Genomic DNA, 20,033 nt, shown 5'->3' with positions numbered 1-20,033 from the left:
AAGTCGACATTCCTAAGATTGCTTTCAGAACTCATGAAGGCCATTATGAATTCCTGGTCATGCCATTTGGTCTTTGTAATTCCCCCTCTACTTTTTAGAGCCTTATGAACCACATTCTCAAACCATATCTCAAGAAATTTGTCCTTGTCTTCTTCAATGACATCCTCATCTATAGTTGCACTTGGGTTGCACATCTTCATCATGTAGATCTACTCTTGCAACTGCTCCGCAAGCATAAATTATTTGTCAAGATGTCCAAGTGTTTGTTTGGCATGGCAGAAGTAGATTATTTGGGCCACATTGTGGGGCGTGATGGTGTCAAGGTGGACCCCAAAAAGATCCAGGCAATGCAAGAATGGCCTCAACCTAAGACCTTGAAGAGCTTGAGAGGATTTTTGGGTCTCACAGGCTATTATCGTAAATTTGTCCGCAACTATGGTCACATAGCGAAGCCCCTCACCCAAATCTTAAAGAAAAATTCATTCTTCTGGAATGAGGAAGCACAACAGGCCTTTACAGCTCTAAAAAATGCCATGTGTTCCACTCCAGTCTTAGCACTACCTGACTTCACCAAATCTTTTGTCATTGAATGTGATGCTTCGGGTACAGGTATTGGGGTGGTCTTAATGTAGGAAGGGCGACCGTTGGCCTTCACAAGCCAACAAATAAGTGGGAGGAATTTGGGCCAATCTACCTACGAGAAGGAAATGATGGCCATCTTACATGCAGTCGAGACCTGGCGACCTTACTTATTGGGGCGACGTTTCCAAATCCGCACAGATCATCACAGTATTAAATATTTTTTGGAGCAACACCTATCCTCCCCACAACAAAATAAATGGCTCGCCAAAATGCTGGGATATGATTATGAGATCATTTACAAGAAAGGGAAAGACAATAGTGTAGCAGATGCATTATCTCGCCAATTTGAGGAGGAAAGTACTCTGCTAGCAATTTCCCTCCCCATTCCAAAATGGATTGAAGAGGCTCGTAGGGAATGGTTTTCACACCTCGGGCTCTCCCAACTCATTTCTCAATGGAAGGTAGATCCAAATTCCACCAAGGGCTACTCGTGGCAGGATGATATTCTTCGCTACAAGGACCGAGTCATAATATCACTAACATCCACCCTCAAAAGTCGCATTTTGGCAGAATTGCACTCATCTCCCATTGCAGGACATTCGGGCTTTCAGAAGACATATGCTCACACCAGAAGATCATTTTTTTGGACAGGCATGAAAAAGGACATCCTTACTTTCGTAGCAGAATGCGATGTTTGTCAACGCCACAAAGCAGAAACCGTCAACAGACCAGGCACATTATAACCATTGCCCATTCCGGCATCAATTTGGATGGAGGTTTCTATGGATTTCATTACAGGTCTTCCAAAGTCAGGGAACAAGTCAGTCATCATGGTGGTTGTGGACCGACTGTCAAAGTATGCTCATTTCTCGCCCTACCCCACCCGTTTACACCAACTTTGGTTGCTCAATCTTTCATGGATCAGATCTTCAAATTGCATGGCATGCCCACTTCTATTGTGTCCGACCGCGACCCGATCTTCACTAGTAATTTTTGGCAGGAACTCTTCAGGATACAAGGCACTCAACTAAAACTCAGTGCTTCCTATCATCTGCAAATAGATGGTCAAACCGAAGCCATCAACAAATGTCTAGAAACCTACCTTAGGTGTTTCACTTCAGAAAAGCAACACCTTTGGGTACAGTGGTTACCTTTGGCTGAATGGTGGTATAACACCAACTATCATGCCACCACCAAAATGACTCCCTATGAAGCAGTATATGGTCAACTCCCGCCTTCACCGAATTCGTATCTCAAGGGGTGCTCAAAAGTACAACCATGCTTGCCCATCTTTGAGAGAATCTTCATCAAGCTCAGAAACGCATGAAGCAACAAGTAGACCAGCATCACTCCGAGCACCAATTTCAAGAAGGGGATCAAGTCTTTTTACGGCTACAACCATATAAGCAAACATCACTCAAAGACAAGGGGTGTCAAAAACTATCTCCCAAATTCTAGGGACCATATCAAGTACTTCAGCGCATTGGAGAAGTGGCTTACAAGTTGGCCTTGCCACCTACTGCAAAAATCCATCCAGTTTTCCATGTCTCATGCCTCAAGAAAGTGATTGGGAACAATTGCAGAATTCAGACCAGTCTACCTGAATTGGACGAAGAAGGGTCCATCTGGCTTCAACCTGAATAGGTCCTAGACACATGAGACAAGCAACTGCGCGGCCGCATGATAAGGAAGTCCTCGTCAAATGGAAAGACACCTCTCTGGAAGATGCAACTTGGGAACCGGCCACTATTCTTCAGCAATTTCCATAGCTTCAGCCTTGAGGACAAGGCTAGTCTTAAGGGGGACATGTTAGGGTCCCACCCTAACCCCCTTATTTATGTAATGGGATCATGTCATAGTCAAGAGTCAATAAAGCCCATATTAATAATTGTAAGTGGTTAATCCGCAATTAATGACGGAACCACAGTTAGTTGCAAATGGGCCATAGTATTAGATAGATGGTATTAATAAAACCCACGATATTGGTCCGTGGTATTGCATGTATGAGTCATATATAAAGGATAGATACTCCCTGCGAGGAGCATCATGTCTTATTTTGTAATCGAGCTCTGCTCTATTGGAGGTTGCCCCCTTGAAGAGGCAAGTGAACATTACTCTCTGAATAATAAAATCAATGCTATTCTGTGTTCTGGGTATCTTTTCTTCACATATTCTATATTTGGGTATCATTTTGCAGGTAAAGAGCATAACATGGTCTGACATGTTGGCTCATTAGCTGAAGGAACAAGTAACAAAGGCTCAACAATCACCCGGAGGTATGCAAGCAAAGATCTACATGTCTACCTACATCGTAGATGCAATATGTGCTTGACATGAGTTCTCGATCTTGGAGTGTGCATGGTCACTGGTGGAGACTATTGTGAACACATATTGTAAGTCGTTGTCCTAATGCAGCTCCGGAGGAGTTATCACACGGTTTTCTGATCACTTTATCACCCCAGTTTACAAGAAGATATTCGAACAAGATCCACCCTGCATGTCGAGGGTAGAAATGGAGGCGTTGATAGACATTGCTGGCTGCTATGCCTCACCATCTAGTACCTTCATACAAATTTTCAGCATGGAGAAGCCTCTGCATGTTCTACCAAAGTTTGCCTTGGACATACTCATCATGTAAGAAGTAGCATATCACATCTCAGCGGGATTGACAGCTAGACTGCACTGGAAAAAGAAGGCACCTTGGCCAACTATTTCATTGTGGATTGGGTTATATGAGATATGCAGTTTCAAGAAAGAGGATGTCGAAGTAGAATAGATGAGGAAGTATTCATTCAACCTCTGAAGTTACAATCCGTATGACCCACATTGTATTGTGAAAGATCACTGCACGAGAGTATAGTTCAACTAGATCCACGGGGCATTTCATTGGGCTGAGGAGGACCCATGGAGATATTGCTACAGTTTCTCCAGACCCAATGAACAAGTCAGCTTCATTGTGGAGTGGTTAGCTTAGAAACATGAAGCAGCATCCTGGAGAGCACAAAAACTAGTAGCAGTAGCAGCAAAGGCAAGCATACCAGTGCGCGACAAGGGCAAGAGGAAGATTGTCAATCGCATGGAGGAAGAGAAATGTTGCAATTTCTGAGCATATATACTGGTAGATAAAGAAGCTATGGCTATAGAGGAAAAGGGGCAATAGCGTGACAAGTGAATCGTAAAAAGATAGAGGGAGAAGAGAAGAATGGAGGAAACAAAGAAGGAGTTGCATGATTTGAAGGAGCAACTCCAAAAGGAACAAGAGTTGCACAAATAGGAGAGGGAAGCATAGCAACAATAGGTACAGTAGGGGGTGCAACATGTGCAAATAGATGAAACAATGCCCATACTAGTAGTGGATTCATCATAACAGTTGGCATTAGGTGCTGAGCTATAAAAAGGGTCTTTTTAACCTCTATTTACCCTACATTAATTATCAATCTAGGTACGATTTTTATCTCAAGAGTGTACTCAGTCTGAGGCGGTCACTTGTTCAAGAGTAATGTTTGTAGTATAGTGCTTACAAAAGTAAATAAATGCTGGAAACAAAATCTAATTGTAATGGCAAGAAACTTAAATACTTTGTAACTAAATCATTCACTCAAGAAACTACAGCAATCATCAGTCAAGGATGCAGTAATGATAACTCTTTCCCTTGTAAACTAATGTAAATGTAAATCAATTACAGACAAGACCTCCAATCTGAGAACTTAGACAACAATAGTCAATGTTCGTTACAGTTGTAGATCTTACTATTCACACCAAAGGAAATGCTAGAAATGACAATTCAATTTGCAGAAAAGGAACAACAACTAATCTATTGAAAAGATCGAACATCAAAGCTTAATTTACAGAAATTATTTAAGTAGCAACCTTAACCGAAAGGAATTGAACAACACTCTTCAACTAATAAAGGAATTGAACAACAATCTAAGAAAGGAACAGCAAACCGAAGTAAATATACAGGAATTGAACAACAAACTTAATTAAGTGTAAATACACAATTATTGTAGAATCAATAATCTTATTCTAGCATGCGGGACATTAACCATAGATATAAAGGAACAACAACTGCAATTATAACTAAAGAACAGTTAAATGAACAACAATCGCAATTGTAAGTAAATCATAGTTAAATTAATAGCAATCGCAACTGTAAATGAACAACAATACCAATCTGTAAATGAACAACAGAATCTAAATTAGACAGTGCGATGTTATCTCAGAATGAACAACATAACATTTCAGGCTGTGAATAATAATCTCGCTATCCAAATACGATTTCTATATAATAGAGAAATTCAATGAAATGTTTAGAAACAAAAGATTACTGAGTAAAGCGAATTAAAGAAATGCAAAAGAAATCAAACCACACACGACTGTAATTGTAAAATAATGATACAAGAAGCAAGTGATCCACTAGGTTCGGGCCCTTAGCCACCAGGGAAACACTACTGCGGTTACTCCAGGATCAAATAATGGAACAACAACTGAGTTAAATATTAATCATAAATGGCAGAGTTACAACTATCGCTCTTTAAAGAGAGTCGATGATCAAAGTTAAGATTACAATAGTAAGTCTACAAATTGACAATCATATTCTGCTCTTGGGCTAGCAGCGCTATCCCTTTTTATAATGGCTAGGCAGAAGTATCAAAAATACACATCAGTCTTGAAGCAGTGATCCCTCAGGATCAAAGGATCCTGTGGGATTCGCCCTATCTTTGATCTCCAGTTATCATTTTGTCCTCTTTCACTGATGTTGCATTTTATCTTCATTTTCCTGGACCATGTGCTCTAATCTTGATCTCCTTGTCTTGATACAGCTTCCTATCAAAGGGACAACAATTGCTTCTTCTTTGTCTTTTCCTCCTGAATAGTGATTTTCCATTTTCTTCACTTTTTGTGTAGAAAAAGACAATAATTAGTCATTTTTCATCAATCACAAATCCCCTTAATTCTATCATAATTCTTTAACATATTACCATCCTAGAATGTAAAGAAGTTGTGATTTAAAGGAAAAGATAAAGAAATAAATGATAAATACATACCTTTTCCAATACTCAACACACCCCCCTACTTACCCTTTTTCATACCCTCATGAAAACATTGTAATTGACATGTAAGATAGTTAGGGAGTAGGCTGGAGAGGGATTTTCATGCAGTGATCTGAAACCATGGTGTCTATCTAAAACTTCAAAAATATGCCCTGTCTAGCCTTCAGGGAATTCATATAGGGCCTTATACCCTAGTGCAAGATACTAGATGATTGGACTTCGAAACCTACAACCTAACCAATACGGGCCTTCTCTCAGGATGAGGTTACTATAGGTAACCAAGCAATTAGCAGCTAACTTAAAATTTTCATAATTGAATGGCTCTCTGTCCTGAACATTCTGATTGGCAGTTTTGTATCGGAGTTTAGCTGCTGCTATGGCAAGGTCTTTGATGGATAAGAAGTATTCTACCCCTTGCTAGACAACTGCTGTGTGAATGGGTCCCAGTGTCTGGATCACACCCTTCTTTCTCATTAAGCTTCTATGCTTATTCCACAATTGTAATGGGTTTCTTGGTTCACCCCTTACCCACAGATCTAACCCGTTCTCTTGTCTCTAAAAGGTATTATGGGCTTTAAGCCACTTTATCTGGTTAACAACAAAAGAGATGAATGCCTGAAGTTGAATATCACCCATAAAAGGACTAGGGTTCTCTTTCGTTTCACCATCCAACACAAGATTATGCAAATAAAACTCACATAGCAATTGCTGGACTTTCACCCCATTATGTTTACAACAGTTTACAAAATTATCAATAGTTTTTAACTCTATAGGTACCCCTGCCTTGATAGCTTTAATTTTTAATTGTAAGTACCTTTCCATAAAAAACAAAGCATAATTTTTGGTAGGTGCCCTACAGGCTAAAACATAAGTATATAGAGAACATAGGGTATCCATTTGACTCATAACTATGTCTAGTCTATTGGTTACCTTTTTAACTTTTTCCTCTACTCTTTGACATCTATCGAAGGCCTTGCTCTCTGATGCATTGATGTTCTTTATTTGCTGTTGTAATTTCTGATATTTCTCCTGAGGAACAGTTTCCTCTGTGAGATTTTCTATCGTTTGTTGGGCCTGTGCCAGATCCTTTTGAAGTCTCACTATCCTCGGATCATTGTCCATCAAAACATTTCTAGGCTAGAGATCTACTCGGATCTCCTTATTGCGACATTTGGTTCCTATAGTCTGCATTTCCTTTCTCATGAATTGTCCGATCGTTCGTGATGCTAGAGGACAATGCCTCTGTCTGGATGTCCTTATTACAGACTGGTGTGTTTTCTCTTTGGGCCTCTACATTTGTAAGAGCCACGTGCTATTCTTTGTGGTCTTGAATGATAATGGGTTTAGTTTGAGCCCTTTTGGTCTTCATTTTATGGGGTTTCACCTGAGTGGCTGCATCCTTTGTTCCAGGGGTTCTTTTTGAGATTCTCCCCATTTTTAGGACCCTTATTTGTTGTATGGGTTGTTTTACTACATTTAGTAGTTTTTGTTGTTCCTTTCATAGCCTTTTAATTTCATTCATTTTCTTCGAAGGAATAGTTGTTTCTTTTCTCAGGCTTGGGCTTTGTTCTTTAGGGATTGTACCCTTGCCGTGGCTTATCTCCATGTTTTCTGCTTGGAACACTTCTTCAGTGTTCTCATCCTCCTGATTAGGTTTCTCAGGGGAGGAAACCTTGGTTTGATCTGCTATTTCTTGGGCGGCTTCTAATTCTACTTCTTCTTCATCATTCATTTCTTCGGATGCACTCTCACTATTAACGGAGTGTTCGTGTGATTTCCCTTCTTCTTCTTGCTCATCATTGAGCTCCTCAGATGCACTCTCATTATGGTCAGAGTGTTCCTGTGATGGTCTCGCCTCAATATTGAAGTTGAATGGGCTGTGGGGCTGGATGTATTCACCCATATTGGCCAGAATTTGGGCCAATTTGTCTTCTTGCAGAGGGTTTTGTAATGGGCTTTTGCTGGGTTGCTCTGCTTCCTCCCCTTCTTCCTTGCCGGATTGGTCAGTTTCCTCTTCCGGTTCCTCTTATTCATTTTCTTCTACTTCTTCCTCTTCATTTTCCCCTCCTTCAAGTTGTGGGGGTTGTTCGTTCTCTGAGTCATATATCTCTAATGGATGGCTATTGTTTTCTCAGGGATTTCCCAACATTCCTCTACTTCTCCACAGTCTGGCGGACTGTCTGCGTTTCTGTGGTCTAAGTGATGTGCTAGCACTTCTTTTTCATTTTGGGGCTGGTAAGGCCAATCCCCCATCTATTAAGAATATCAATTCTTCCCAATTGCTCTGCTGTTGAGTGAGACTGTAACTGACTATTAGCCGAATTAAGCCGTGATGACTCACTACCGTTTCTACATGACGATATTTTCTCATACTACTAACAGCATCATGCAATAAAGAATTTAAGTATGTGGGCAAATTCACAACACATTTTTGTTTTAATACAGCTAACAGTTTGAGATGTCATGGTCTTACCACGTCTTTTCTACCATCACATGTGATGTAGCTTTGCACAATCCTGGCTAATTCTGCCCATGGTTCTCCCAGGGTTGTAGGCAAGACTCCTTTTCCTTTGATAGTAAGGCTCTGTCCTTCATCCCAGAAGATGGTTACAGCATCTTGGAGTCTCACTTTTTTCTGGGTCCATACTGGTCCAATAGCTGGCAGTCCCGATACTTTAGCAATTATCGCATTTGTTACTGTTATTTGCCTCCCCCTCACCATGGAACGATCTTCCTACAAATTTTGCAGAAATTCAATGGCCATCGTCTCATTAGACTGCTGTAGTTGATTAAGGTAGGCAATCCATCCTGCTCTTATTAAAATTTTGCATGCAGCGTCGGAGATCATTAACACCTGCAGTTCACTGCGTATTGATCTGCCTCCCATTTTGTTCAAGCTTAGCACACTGTTAATTTTTACAGAGAAAAAACACAGAGATGATGATGGAACAACAAGCTGTTCAAGCTTTAGCACAGAGTAAAAATACAGAGATGATGATGGAACAACAAGCTGTTCAAGCTTAGCACACTGTTGATTTTTTTCAGAGGAAAAACATAGAAATGGTGATGGAACAACAAGTTGTGCATATTGGGAAATATCAATACCGTTAAACTTGCTATTCTCGAGTTTTTATGGAGTCATAGTACCTCCAAATAAGGAGTTGACACGTATGCCAGTGTATTATGGAGGTCACTCGTGCCCCCCTAAAATGTGATAGGCCGTCCTCGGTCGGCAAATAAAGGAGTAGCATGCTGGACTGCAGTTGTACAATAACATAAAGGAACAGCGTATATATCCATGACATGATTACAAAAATTAGAAAATTACTGAAATGGAGGCTTATGATGGAAATCGCAAATAGATATGGAAATGCCATGATATGATGTGAAAAATAGAGGATAGGACAACTGACGTAAGTAAAAGTTCTTATGCGGTGATTATCCACTTTAACCATTATGATTGATTTATAAATGATTTTTCATGTATAAAAGGTTCAAAAGGGTTATATAATATAATCTCATTTGAAATCAATATAAAAATATAAGAAAAAGGGTTTATAATGACTATTGGTGTATGAAAAGTATGACTTCAATACCATCAGCAGAGCTCTGTTGCCTACAGGTGTCCATAACCTTAACAGAGTTGCTTGCTTTACCCTTGGAACCATAATACTTTGTGTATGCCTAGGAAAGTGATGTGCAATGTCAGAATGGAGGCCATTGTGCTGGCTTGGTAACCAGATGAATCACAATGTCATTCACTAGGAAGAAGTGAAAGGTGGACAGGCCGGCTCATGATGAGACCTCCTGTTCGAAGGACTTTTTTATTTTTTTCTAATATGACTCTTGGATCATCTCCTTGGTGTGGTGGCCATAGTGGGGATGCCACTTCACTTGCTTCCTTATGATCATGGTAGGCTGGCTCTTGATGAGACCCCCTATCCTTCATCTGAAAATTCTTGTTAGTAATCATATAGATATATATTTTTTCTCTTTTTTCTTTTCTTTTATATAGCACTTTCCTGTTTATATACAGAGGGTGGCTCAACACTCCTTAAGAGTAGGGATGGTGGAAGAAGTCTAAACATTTCAATAGAGGAAAATATGCCCTTATTCTTAGTCAATAATAATGATCAGATAGAATTATGAAGATTAAGAAAGAACCAATATGATAAAAATAATCAATCAAATAGGTTTTAGTGAAAATAAAGACAACAAAGTGATATAAATAGTTGTGTCCTTTCTTCTTTTTTCTTATTGATTCAAAGCAATTTCTCTAAAGATAACGATTTTTCTTTGGTTTGTTAATTTCAATATCCTCTAGTTTTTGTGTTCTTTCATAAATGTATAGTTGTGCCTTAAATGAACCATCATTCACAAAAAATCCTCTAAATGATGAAACAAACACACACACAAAAACAAAAAAATGCACTCAAAAAGTGTTGTTCCTTAGATGGAACAGTTGTTGTTCCTTAAGAGGGACGACAAAAGGACATCTGCATGCAAAAACCGTGGTTCCTTTAAGAGGAACATCAAGAAAAAGAAAAAAATACACTCGAAACTATTGTTCCTTAAAAGGAACAACAATTGTTCCTTAAACGAAACAGCAAATAAAGCAAGCACGAAATAAAATACTGATCCTTTTGGCGGAACAGCCTAAAATCATCCGAAATCAAAACTGTTGTTCCTTCGGAAGGAACAACAGAAAGGAAAAAAATGCGAAGGAGGGATGTTCCTTTAAAAGGAACAACAAAACAATCTGGCGGAAGTGTTGTTCCTTCGGAAAGGAACGACAAAAATGCGGAAATGTTGTTCCTTCAGAAAGGAACAACAAAAAAAATGAAAGTGTTGTTCCTTCGGAAAGAAACAGCAAAAAACGAAAGTGTTGTTCCTTCGGAAAGGAATAGTAGAAAAACAAAAGTGTTGTTCCTTCATAAAGGAACAACAAAAAAATGAAAGTGTTGTTCCTTTGGAAAGGAACAACAAAAAACGAAAGTGTTCTTCCTTCGGAAAGGAACAGCAGAAAAACGAAAGTGTTGTTCCTTCGGAAAGGAATAGACAAAATGAAAGTGTTGTTCCTTTGGAAAAGAATAGCAGAAAAATAAAAGTGCTATTCCTTCAAAAAGGAACAGCAAAAATGCGGGGATGTTGTTCCTTCGGAAAGGAACAAAAAAATGCGAAAGTGTTATTCTTTCGGAAAGGAACAGCAAAAAATGAAAGTATTGTTCCTTTGGAAAGGAACAACAAAAATGCGAAAGCGCTGTTCCTTCAGAAAGGAACAAAAAAACGTGAAAGTGTTGTTCCTTCGGAAATGAACAACAAAATGCAAAAGTGTTGTTCCTTCGAAAAGGAACAAAAAAAAAATGAAAGTGTTGTTCCTTCAGAAAGGAACAACGAAAAGGAGGAAATACTATTCCTTCGGAAAGGAACAACAAAATACAAAAATGTTGTTCCTTCGGAAAGGAACAGCAAAACAATAGAAATGTTTTTCCTTCGGAAAGGAACAACAAAGTGCAAACATGCTATTCCTTCGAAAAGGAACAACAAAATGGTGGAAATGTTGTTCCTTCGGAAAGGAACAGCAAAATGCAAAAAAAAAAATACAGAAATGCAAAAACAATCTGTATAGAAAGTAATTTATACAAACAGAAAAGAAAAAATTATATACAAAATTTAAGAACAATGAAATTATTTAGTGAACCAATTTCGAGGAAAGATTGTTTTCCTTCGCAAGAATCTACATATCTGAATCTTCCCGGCGTTGCTGGTAAAAGGATTCCCGGGTAAGCGGTTTATGGTACAGTCGCACTCAGTGGCCATTTGCTTTAAAGGTATGTCTAGATCCATCAATAGTAGTCAAAGTAATGGTGCCATTTTCATGCACTTTCTGAATTTCACACGGTCCAAGCCATCGAGTCTGAAGTTTTCCTAGAAAATCCTGAAACCTGGAGCCATATAAGAGTGTCCAATCACCTTGGTGGAAGATTTTCTTTTTGATCAGGGCGTTGTGCCATTTTGCTCTCTGTTGTTGAATTAATGTAGTGCGTTGAAGAGCTGAGAGCCTAATTTCATCTAGATCATTAATTTATTGTAATCTATTACTCTGGGCCTCATTCAAATCTAGACCGATATCCTGTGTTGTTCTTAAGGTTTGTATTTTGAACTCTATTGGAAAGATGGGTTCCTTTCCAAATACTAGCTGATATGGTGAATAACCGGTGGTGTTTCTCCACATTGTTTGGTATGCCCACAAGGCCTTCGATAATCTTGAAGCCCAATCACACCTGTGTGATGCAATGGTTTTTGTCAATATTGCCTCTATCACTTTATTCGTGCTCTCTACTTGGCCATTTTCCTGTGGGTGATACAGAGTGGTAATTTTGTGCTGAATGTGATAATTTCTTAATGTTGCAGCGATTTTATTACCTACAAACTGTGGTCCTCCATCCATGATTATGTCCCTTGGGAGGCCATATCACACAAATATTTGAAACAGGAAATGAATCACAGAGTCCTCTGTAGCTCTTGGAAGTGCCTCTGCTTCAACCCATTTGGTAACATATTCTGTTGCTACTAGAATATATGTTTTCTGGTTTGATGATGGGTTGATTGGACCAACAAAATTGAGCGCCCAATGCTCAAATGGTTCGATTACCAGTCCTTCGATCTGAAAAATGTCCGCCACACAGTCTGTCATGACGAGCTTTCAGAATGTCAAATATTTCGTCTTCGTGGATGCATCTTCTGATGTGCATATCTGCCCTTGTATGAAATAGGTAGCCCCCAATCCAAGAAAATCGAGTACTACGTTGCACAATCTGTTTTCGTTCATTGGGGGTTAGATGCTCTGGTAATTTGCCTACTACTAAATAATTTGAAACATCAGCATACCAGGGTGTCTTGAAAATGACAGCAAACAAATGTTCATCTGGGAATTGATCTTCGACTATTGCTGCGTCCGCTGGCTTTAACATTCATAAGAGAAAATCAGCTATAGGATTTCCTTTCCTAGGTCGATCTTTTATTGTGGTATCAAATTCTTGCAATAAGATCAACCATGTTGTTACTCTACCATTTGTAATAGGTTTATTTGCTAAAATTTTTATGGCAGAGTGATCTGTATATAAGACAATAGGATATCCAGTGATATAATGCCTAAACTTATTTACAGCATGTATTACAGCTAAAAACTCTTTTTCAGTAATGGTATAGTTTAGCTCAGCAGGGGACAAATTCTTGCTAATATGATAGATTGCATATGGTTTTTTGTCTTCTTCCTACCCAAGGACTGCTCCAATAGTCGTGTCTGAAGCATTTGATGAAATTTGAAATGGCAAGTCCCAATTTGGACCTCGGAGCACTGGGGTTGTTGACACAAGCCTTTTCAGATCCTCAAAAGCACGGTCACATTTATTTGTCCAAACAAATCAACATTCCCTGTCAGTGTGTATAGAGGTGTAGCTATTTGAGAAAAATGTTCTATGAATCTCCTATAATAACCAGAAAATCCAAGAAAACTACGTACCTCTCTCTGTGTGGTAGGAGTAGGCATTAACAAAATTATTTGAATTTTGGTCGGATCTACCTGTATTCCAGCTTCTAAGATATAATGACCTAGGATGAGCCCTTCGGTCATCATCATATAGCACTTTTCATGGCTCAAGCAGAGCCTGGTGGCAATACATCGTTGTAACACCTTTTCCAATGTGTCTAGTGCTGGCTCAAAATCATCTCCGTATGATGTCAAATCATCCATGTATACTTCAATCCCTTCATTTATTAAATATGAAAAGATGCTAAGGATGGCCCTTTGAAATGTGGCAAGGGCATTGCATAAGCCAAGGGGTAGGACTTTGTAAGCGAATGTTCCCCAAGGACAGGTAAAAGTAGTTTTATCCTGGTCTTCAGGGGCAATCTAAATCTAATTGTATCTACTGAAGCCATCCAAGAAAGAAAAGAATTTCTTTTCTGCTAATGTGTCTAATACCTGATCAATGAATGGAAGGGGAAAGTGGTCTTTCTGGGTTTCTTTGTTTAATTCTCTATAATCTACACAAATCCTCCACTTTCCATTCTTCTTTGGCACCATTACTAGTGGATATACCCACTTTCTATCGAAGATTGGATAAATAAAGTTTACATCCAAAAGTTTTTGTAATTCAGCATTGACAATATCTTTCAAGTGAGGGTTGAGTCTCCGTTGTGGTTGGCGAACGGGTCTGACATCCTTTTCTGTATAAATGTGGTGCATACACAGCTGGGGATCAATTCCCTTCATGTACGAATAGTCCCATGCAAAAGCTTTCTTGTATTTTCTCAGTAGTTGGACCAGGTTTTCTTCTTGTTCAAGAGTGAGGTTACTGTTAATGTTCAAGGTTTTACTTGGCTCAATCTCTATAGTTTTGTTGTTTGAAACAGAGGTAGTGGGTATTGTTTGATCATGAGTGTATTTGAGAAGATCTTCTTCTAGTTCATTGTCAAATGCTACCTCTATCATGTGACATTGTACATGGGATCTGGATTCAGATTGGTTAATGAAGTTATTAATAACATCATCCTCTATTTGATCTTTAAAATCGAGGCCATCTTCTATGATTAACGGGTACCTAATGTTTTCTATGAGGTATGATACAGGTTGTTTGTTAGTTTTTATTATTGTTACACTTAGCTGGGCTGGAGGGTATAGAACTAGATTCTTGATATTACTCCCTCTAGTTATGGTCATACTGCCTTGTCAACAGCCAATGTAAGTGTCAGCAGTCGTAAGCCAAGGTCTACCTAAGATTAACGAGTGTCCATCGAGTCGGCTCTTGGGGTTGATTATCAGAAAGTCGGCAGGATATTCTTGGGGTTGATTATCAGAAAGTCGATAGGATATTCACAGGAATCTACGAATACCATTACATCGTGTAGTGTACCTTTTGGCCTAACTACTGATCGGTCAACCAATTCTAATAATGTAGAGGTTGGTTCCACTAATGTAATACCCATTTTTTGATAAGTGGTGGTTGTTAAAATATTAATTGTAGCCCCTAAATCAACCAGGGCATTTGAAAAGGTTTGTCCATTGATTTGCACCATCATTATAGGATTCCCTGGGTCTTCATATTTGACAGGTGCTTCTCTTCTTGATAACAGATCAGATAGGGTGCCAACTACTTAGACTGTTGGGTTAGTTTTTATTCTCCTCTTTGGCTTCCTTATACATAACTCTTTGATGGTTTTTGCATATATTGGGATATCTTGGATAGCTTGGAGGAGTGGGATTTTTATACACAAATTTCTAAGTTCTCCCAGAATATCAAAGTCAGGATGTTCTATAGGGCATGGTATGATTAATCATTCTAGGAATGGGGGAGAAGACATGGTTGCCTGGTCATGAGTTTGTTGTCTAACCACATCCTCTTCTTGTAGTGGTTGTTCTACAAGTAACTGATTTTCAACTTGAACATTTTTATCTCCCTTAGTTTCTATAATGTGCCCAGACCTTAATTGAAGGTCGTTGCACTCCCTTAGATTGGTTTCTAGTTCTAGTGTTTCGATTATTTGAACATATTGAACCAGTCAATTATTTGGGTTCGGGTTGGGTTGGGCTAGGAGTTGCGGTCTTAAGTTGGATTGGGGGTTTTTTTGTATTTTATATGGCACTAGCAATGTAGGTTGAGGGAGTGGGATGGTACCAGCTAGCTGATTCATCGGTCTCTGCCAGTTTGTCTTCCAAGCTTGACTATGAAAAGTTGGAGGGGACCATTGTGTTGGATATGCATTGTTTTACCAATATGGTGGAGAGTATGGAAAATTTGGCCAATTATGTTGGCTTGTTTGATTCGGCCATGGTGATGAAGGAAATGGTTGTTGTGACTAGTTTGAAAAGAGTGGATGGTTTTGCCACATTTTATTATATTATTGAGCATGCTATTGCGAAGGTTGGAAAGAAGAAGATGGATCAGATGGCATACATGTTTGTCATGGCTGCCATTGACGGCACTGATTGAGTAGGTACACTAGTTCTGATTCTTCCTCCACTTCCTTGTACACTGCTTTCAAACCCAGAAGTGAGGGGCAGTTCTTTGTGGAGTGATCTTTTGTACAAATAGCGCAGACTTGAACTGCATCCAGTGGGCACTCTTTGTGGCTATGTTTCTTTCTGCATCTAGGGCAGAATATTGCTAGATTTTTCTCTGCTTCTGCTTGTTTCTGTTTCGCTTGCATAATATCGAGCTGTGTTGTCAGAGTCCCCAATATATCAGTTTTGAAATTCTCCAGTAAATTCTCGATTTCTGCACAGGTTACTCCTCCACCGGAGATCCCTTGTGAGCATGTCACGTTCCATTGGTTTTAGCCTTATACTTCCTCGTGAACTCCTGATGCACAAATCAATAATGTCAGCAAAATTTTCTTGATAAATGTCACCTTTTCCCATAATATTTAGTGTTTCAACCCATTGTTCCTTCATTCCTTTAATTAATGTATTTTTTAATACATTGTTAGGTAAGGGTAATGTTGCATAAGGAGATCTCTAAAGATTATACTGAAAACGTTCAACATATTATTCTAGTGTCTCATTAGGTTTGGCTACCATCTGAAATATTTCATCCTTTAACTCTCTAGACCTACAATAATCCTGATATTTCTTCAGGAAAGATTCTTTCATCTAATCCTAGTTGTTTATGACACCTCCACCTAACTCCATAAACCATCATAAAGCAGCCCCTTTTAATGTAGAGGGAAACAATTTTAGCTTTTGGGGATCAGTGGTATAGTCATATCCCCTGCACAGTACATCGAATTCAAACAAAAATGTGTCTGGATCTTCCAATGTTAGGCCATGGAATGTAGGGATATGTTGAAGAGGAATGGCCTTCATAGGTGCATTAGCTACAGTATCTACAATGGGATATTGTAGCGTGGAGGTTTGAGGTGTTTTCTGGTTCTAGGCCATTTGGTCGAATATGTGCCAATATCCTTCTAGGATTTCTAGGAGGGTATTCTTAGGCTGGCTAAAAGGAGCAGGAATGGCCTTAACAACACTTCATTTGTCTGGGATGATGAGATTTCCTTGCTGAACTAATGTCTGGGGGGTTCTTAGCTCTTCAGGTTCTTCAACTTTGTTCTGGATGATTTTGACAGCACTGCCCTTATCTGAGTTGCTTAATGGCTGAACTATTCCAAGAGGAGATCTTGGTCCTTCAGTTTCCCTTGTTTCTCCTCCTCCTTCATAGAGATTATTAAGGTTCCCTTATTGTAACGATTTTGGGCTAGAATTCTCAATTTCTTGAAAATCTTGCTCCTCTGTTTGGCTGTGCACCTTAGCAAAGGCTATAGATGGTGATACTGTGGCTTGAAAGGAACTGGTAGGTTGTCTAGAAGCAGCTTTTCTAGGTCCTACTGATGGTTGAGATTCTACTTTTTTAAGGATTTTGTCTATAAAGGTTGATCGGCCAAGGGTCACTGGCCCCTTGGCTTTATCAAGCTTGGGTAGCGGTTTAAGATTCTTTTCGGGCTTTTTTTGCTTAGTCATGCACACAAATGAAATACTTATTTCTACCCAAATTAACCAACAGATCTACAGGAAAGCGGGTGGGGAGCAGGGTTGTTACATGCTCCATACGCAGGTTCTTACCTTCCATTTTTAAAACCCAACTCTCTCCTAGTAGGTACTTACACTACTCTCTTTTCAAAAGAAACAAATGGCTACACTCTCCCCAGCAGTGACGCCAAAATGTTGAGCTGTAAAAGGTGTCTTTTTAACCTTTACTTACCCTACATTAATTATCAATCTAGGTACGATTTTTTATCTCAAGAGTGTACTCAGTCTGAGGCAATCACTTGTTCAAGAGTAATGTTTGCAGTATAGTGCTTACAAAAGTAAATAAATGCTAGAAACAAAATCTAATTGTAATGGCAAGAAACTTAAATACTTTGTAACTAAATCATTCACTCAAGAAACTACAGCAATCATCAGTCAAGGATGCAGTAATGATAACTCTTTCCCCTGTAAATTGATGTAAATGTAAATCAATTATAGACAAGACCTCCAATCTGAGAACTTAGACAACAGTAGTCAATGTTCGTTACAGTTGTAGATCTTTCTATTCACACCAAAGAAAATGCTGGAAATGATAATTCAATTTGCAGAAAAGGAACAACAACTAATCTATTGAAAAGATCGAACAACAAAGCTTAATCTACAGAACTGATTTAAGCAGCAATCTTAACTGAAAGGAATTGAACAGCTCTCTTAACTAATAAAGGAATTGAACAACAATCTAAGAAAGGAACAACAAACCGAAGTAAATCTACAGGAATTGAACAACAAACTTAATTAAGTGTAAACACACAGCGACTGTAGAATCAGTAATCTTATTCTAGCATGCGGGACATTAACCACAGATATAAAGGAACGACAACTGCAATTATAACTGAACAACAGTTAAATGAACAACAATCGCAATTGTAAGTAAACCTTAGTTAAATGAACAGCAATCGCAACTATAAATGAACAACAATACCAATCTTTAAATGAATAGCAGAATCCGAATTAGATAGTGTGATGTTATCTTAGAATGAACAACATAACATTTCAGGTTGTGAATAATAATCTCGCTATCCAAATATGATTTCGATATAATAGAGCAATTCAATGAAATGTTTAGAAACAAACATTACTGAGTAAAGTGAATTAAAGAAATGCAAAAGAAATCAAACCACACACGACTTTAATTGTAAAATAATGATACAAAAAGAAAGTGATCCACTGGGGCTGGGGCCTTAGCCACCAAAGAAACACTGATGCGGTTACTACAGGATCAGATAATGGAACAGCAACTGAGTTATATATTAATCATAAATGGCAAAGTTACAACAATCGCTCTTTAAAGAGAGTCGATTATCAAAGTTAAGATTACAACAGTAAGTCTACAAATTGACAATCATATTCCGCTCTTGAGCTAGCAGCTTTGTCCCTTTTTATAGTGGCCAGGTGGGAGTATCAAAAATATAGATAAGTCTTGAAGCAGCGATCCCCCAGAATCAAAGGACCCTGAGGGATTCGCCCTATCTTTAATCTTTAGTTATCGTTTTTTCCTCTTGCATTGATGCTGCGTTTTCTCTTCCTTTTCTTGGACCATGTGTTCCGATCTTGATCTCCTCGTCTTGATACGACTTCTTGTCAAAGGGACAGTAGTTTATTCTTCTTTGTCTTTTCCTCCCGAATATTGATTTTCCATTTTCTTCACTTTCTATGTAGAAAAAAACAATAATTATTCATTTTTCATCCATCACAAATCTCCTTAATTCTATCATAATTCTTTAACATATTACCATCTTAGAATGTAAATAATTTGTGATTTAAATGAAAAGATAAAGAAATAAATGATAAAATACATACCTTTTCTAATATACAACATCAAGCAAACAGGGTGGACCATCACAGGAGCAAGACTTCACTCATGGGGTAGTGCAAGCACTTCAACAATTGGATACGGATATGGAGCAACGAGAATTGGAACAGGACATCGACCATATGCCTCTCCACCAAGAGGTCGACTTACCTGCTTCAATGCATCCAAAATATGAGCAAGTCTCAAGTAACCGAGGAGGCACTAAGATCCTTGGAGATCAGCCGGAAGGAGAGATGCACAACATCTCATTTGACGAGTCTCAACATAGAGTTGTACAGTCTCGTAGAGTGTTGACTCTGTATGATCATACATCTCATGTGTAAGTTGAGGAATGAGTGATCGTGTATGACGTGCGCAAACATCCAACAGCCTTGGTTGATGCAACCAGAGTGTATGCCGAAGCCACTAGCTCAAGTGCTCACTTTCTGATAGCTGAGAATGACCGAATGGCTAAGGAAGTACATACAGCCAAGCAAAGAGGAGAGTTGGTGATAGCGTCTACCCGAGCTAAATTGAATAAGGCAAGACTATATGAATTATTGTCCCTTGACATAGTTATGCGAGCATTGTACTCCAAGTTTGGTACCATGCATAAGGTGGTTGTCCATCTCAACGGATGGCAGCAGCGATGTGCTAGAAGAGAAAATATCTTGGTGAACTTTCATGATGTTGTTGATTACATGAAAACATGGACAATGAGATACAAGGGAGCCCTACTTCACTTGCCTAATATGATGAAGACAAGTGCGTTCAAGCTGAAGACACATATTCGGAGTCAAATTTGGAACTATGAAGAGCTCCCATAGCTCATCACTAGTATACAGGCTTCCCATGCACGTGTATTCAAGAGTATGGATGTTGTGGTGCGCACACATGCGATCCCATCTATTGGGACTCTCACCCAAGCGAAGACAAAGGCATAGGTCTAGCTAAAGCTTGACCCATACTTCGATGACTTGATGCGCATTGCTATAGCCTAAACTTTCCCATCAGT

Source organism: Pinus tabuliformis, chromosome 2_2 (assembly GCF_031772625.1).
Source record: "Pinus tabuliformis cultivar Carrire ecotype Pingquan chromosome 2_2, CPIR1, whole genome shotgun sequence".
Classification (NCBI taxonomy): Eukaryota; Viridiplantae; Streptophyta; class Pinopsida; order Pinales; family Pinaceae; genus Pinus; species Pinus tabuliformis.
Note: the sequence above shows the minus strand (reverse complement) of the source record.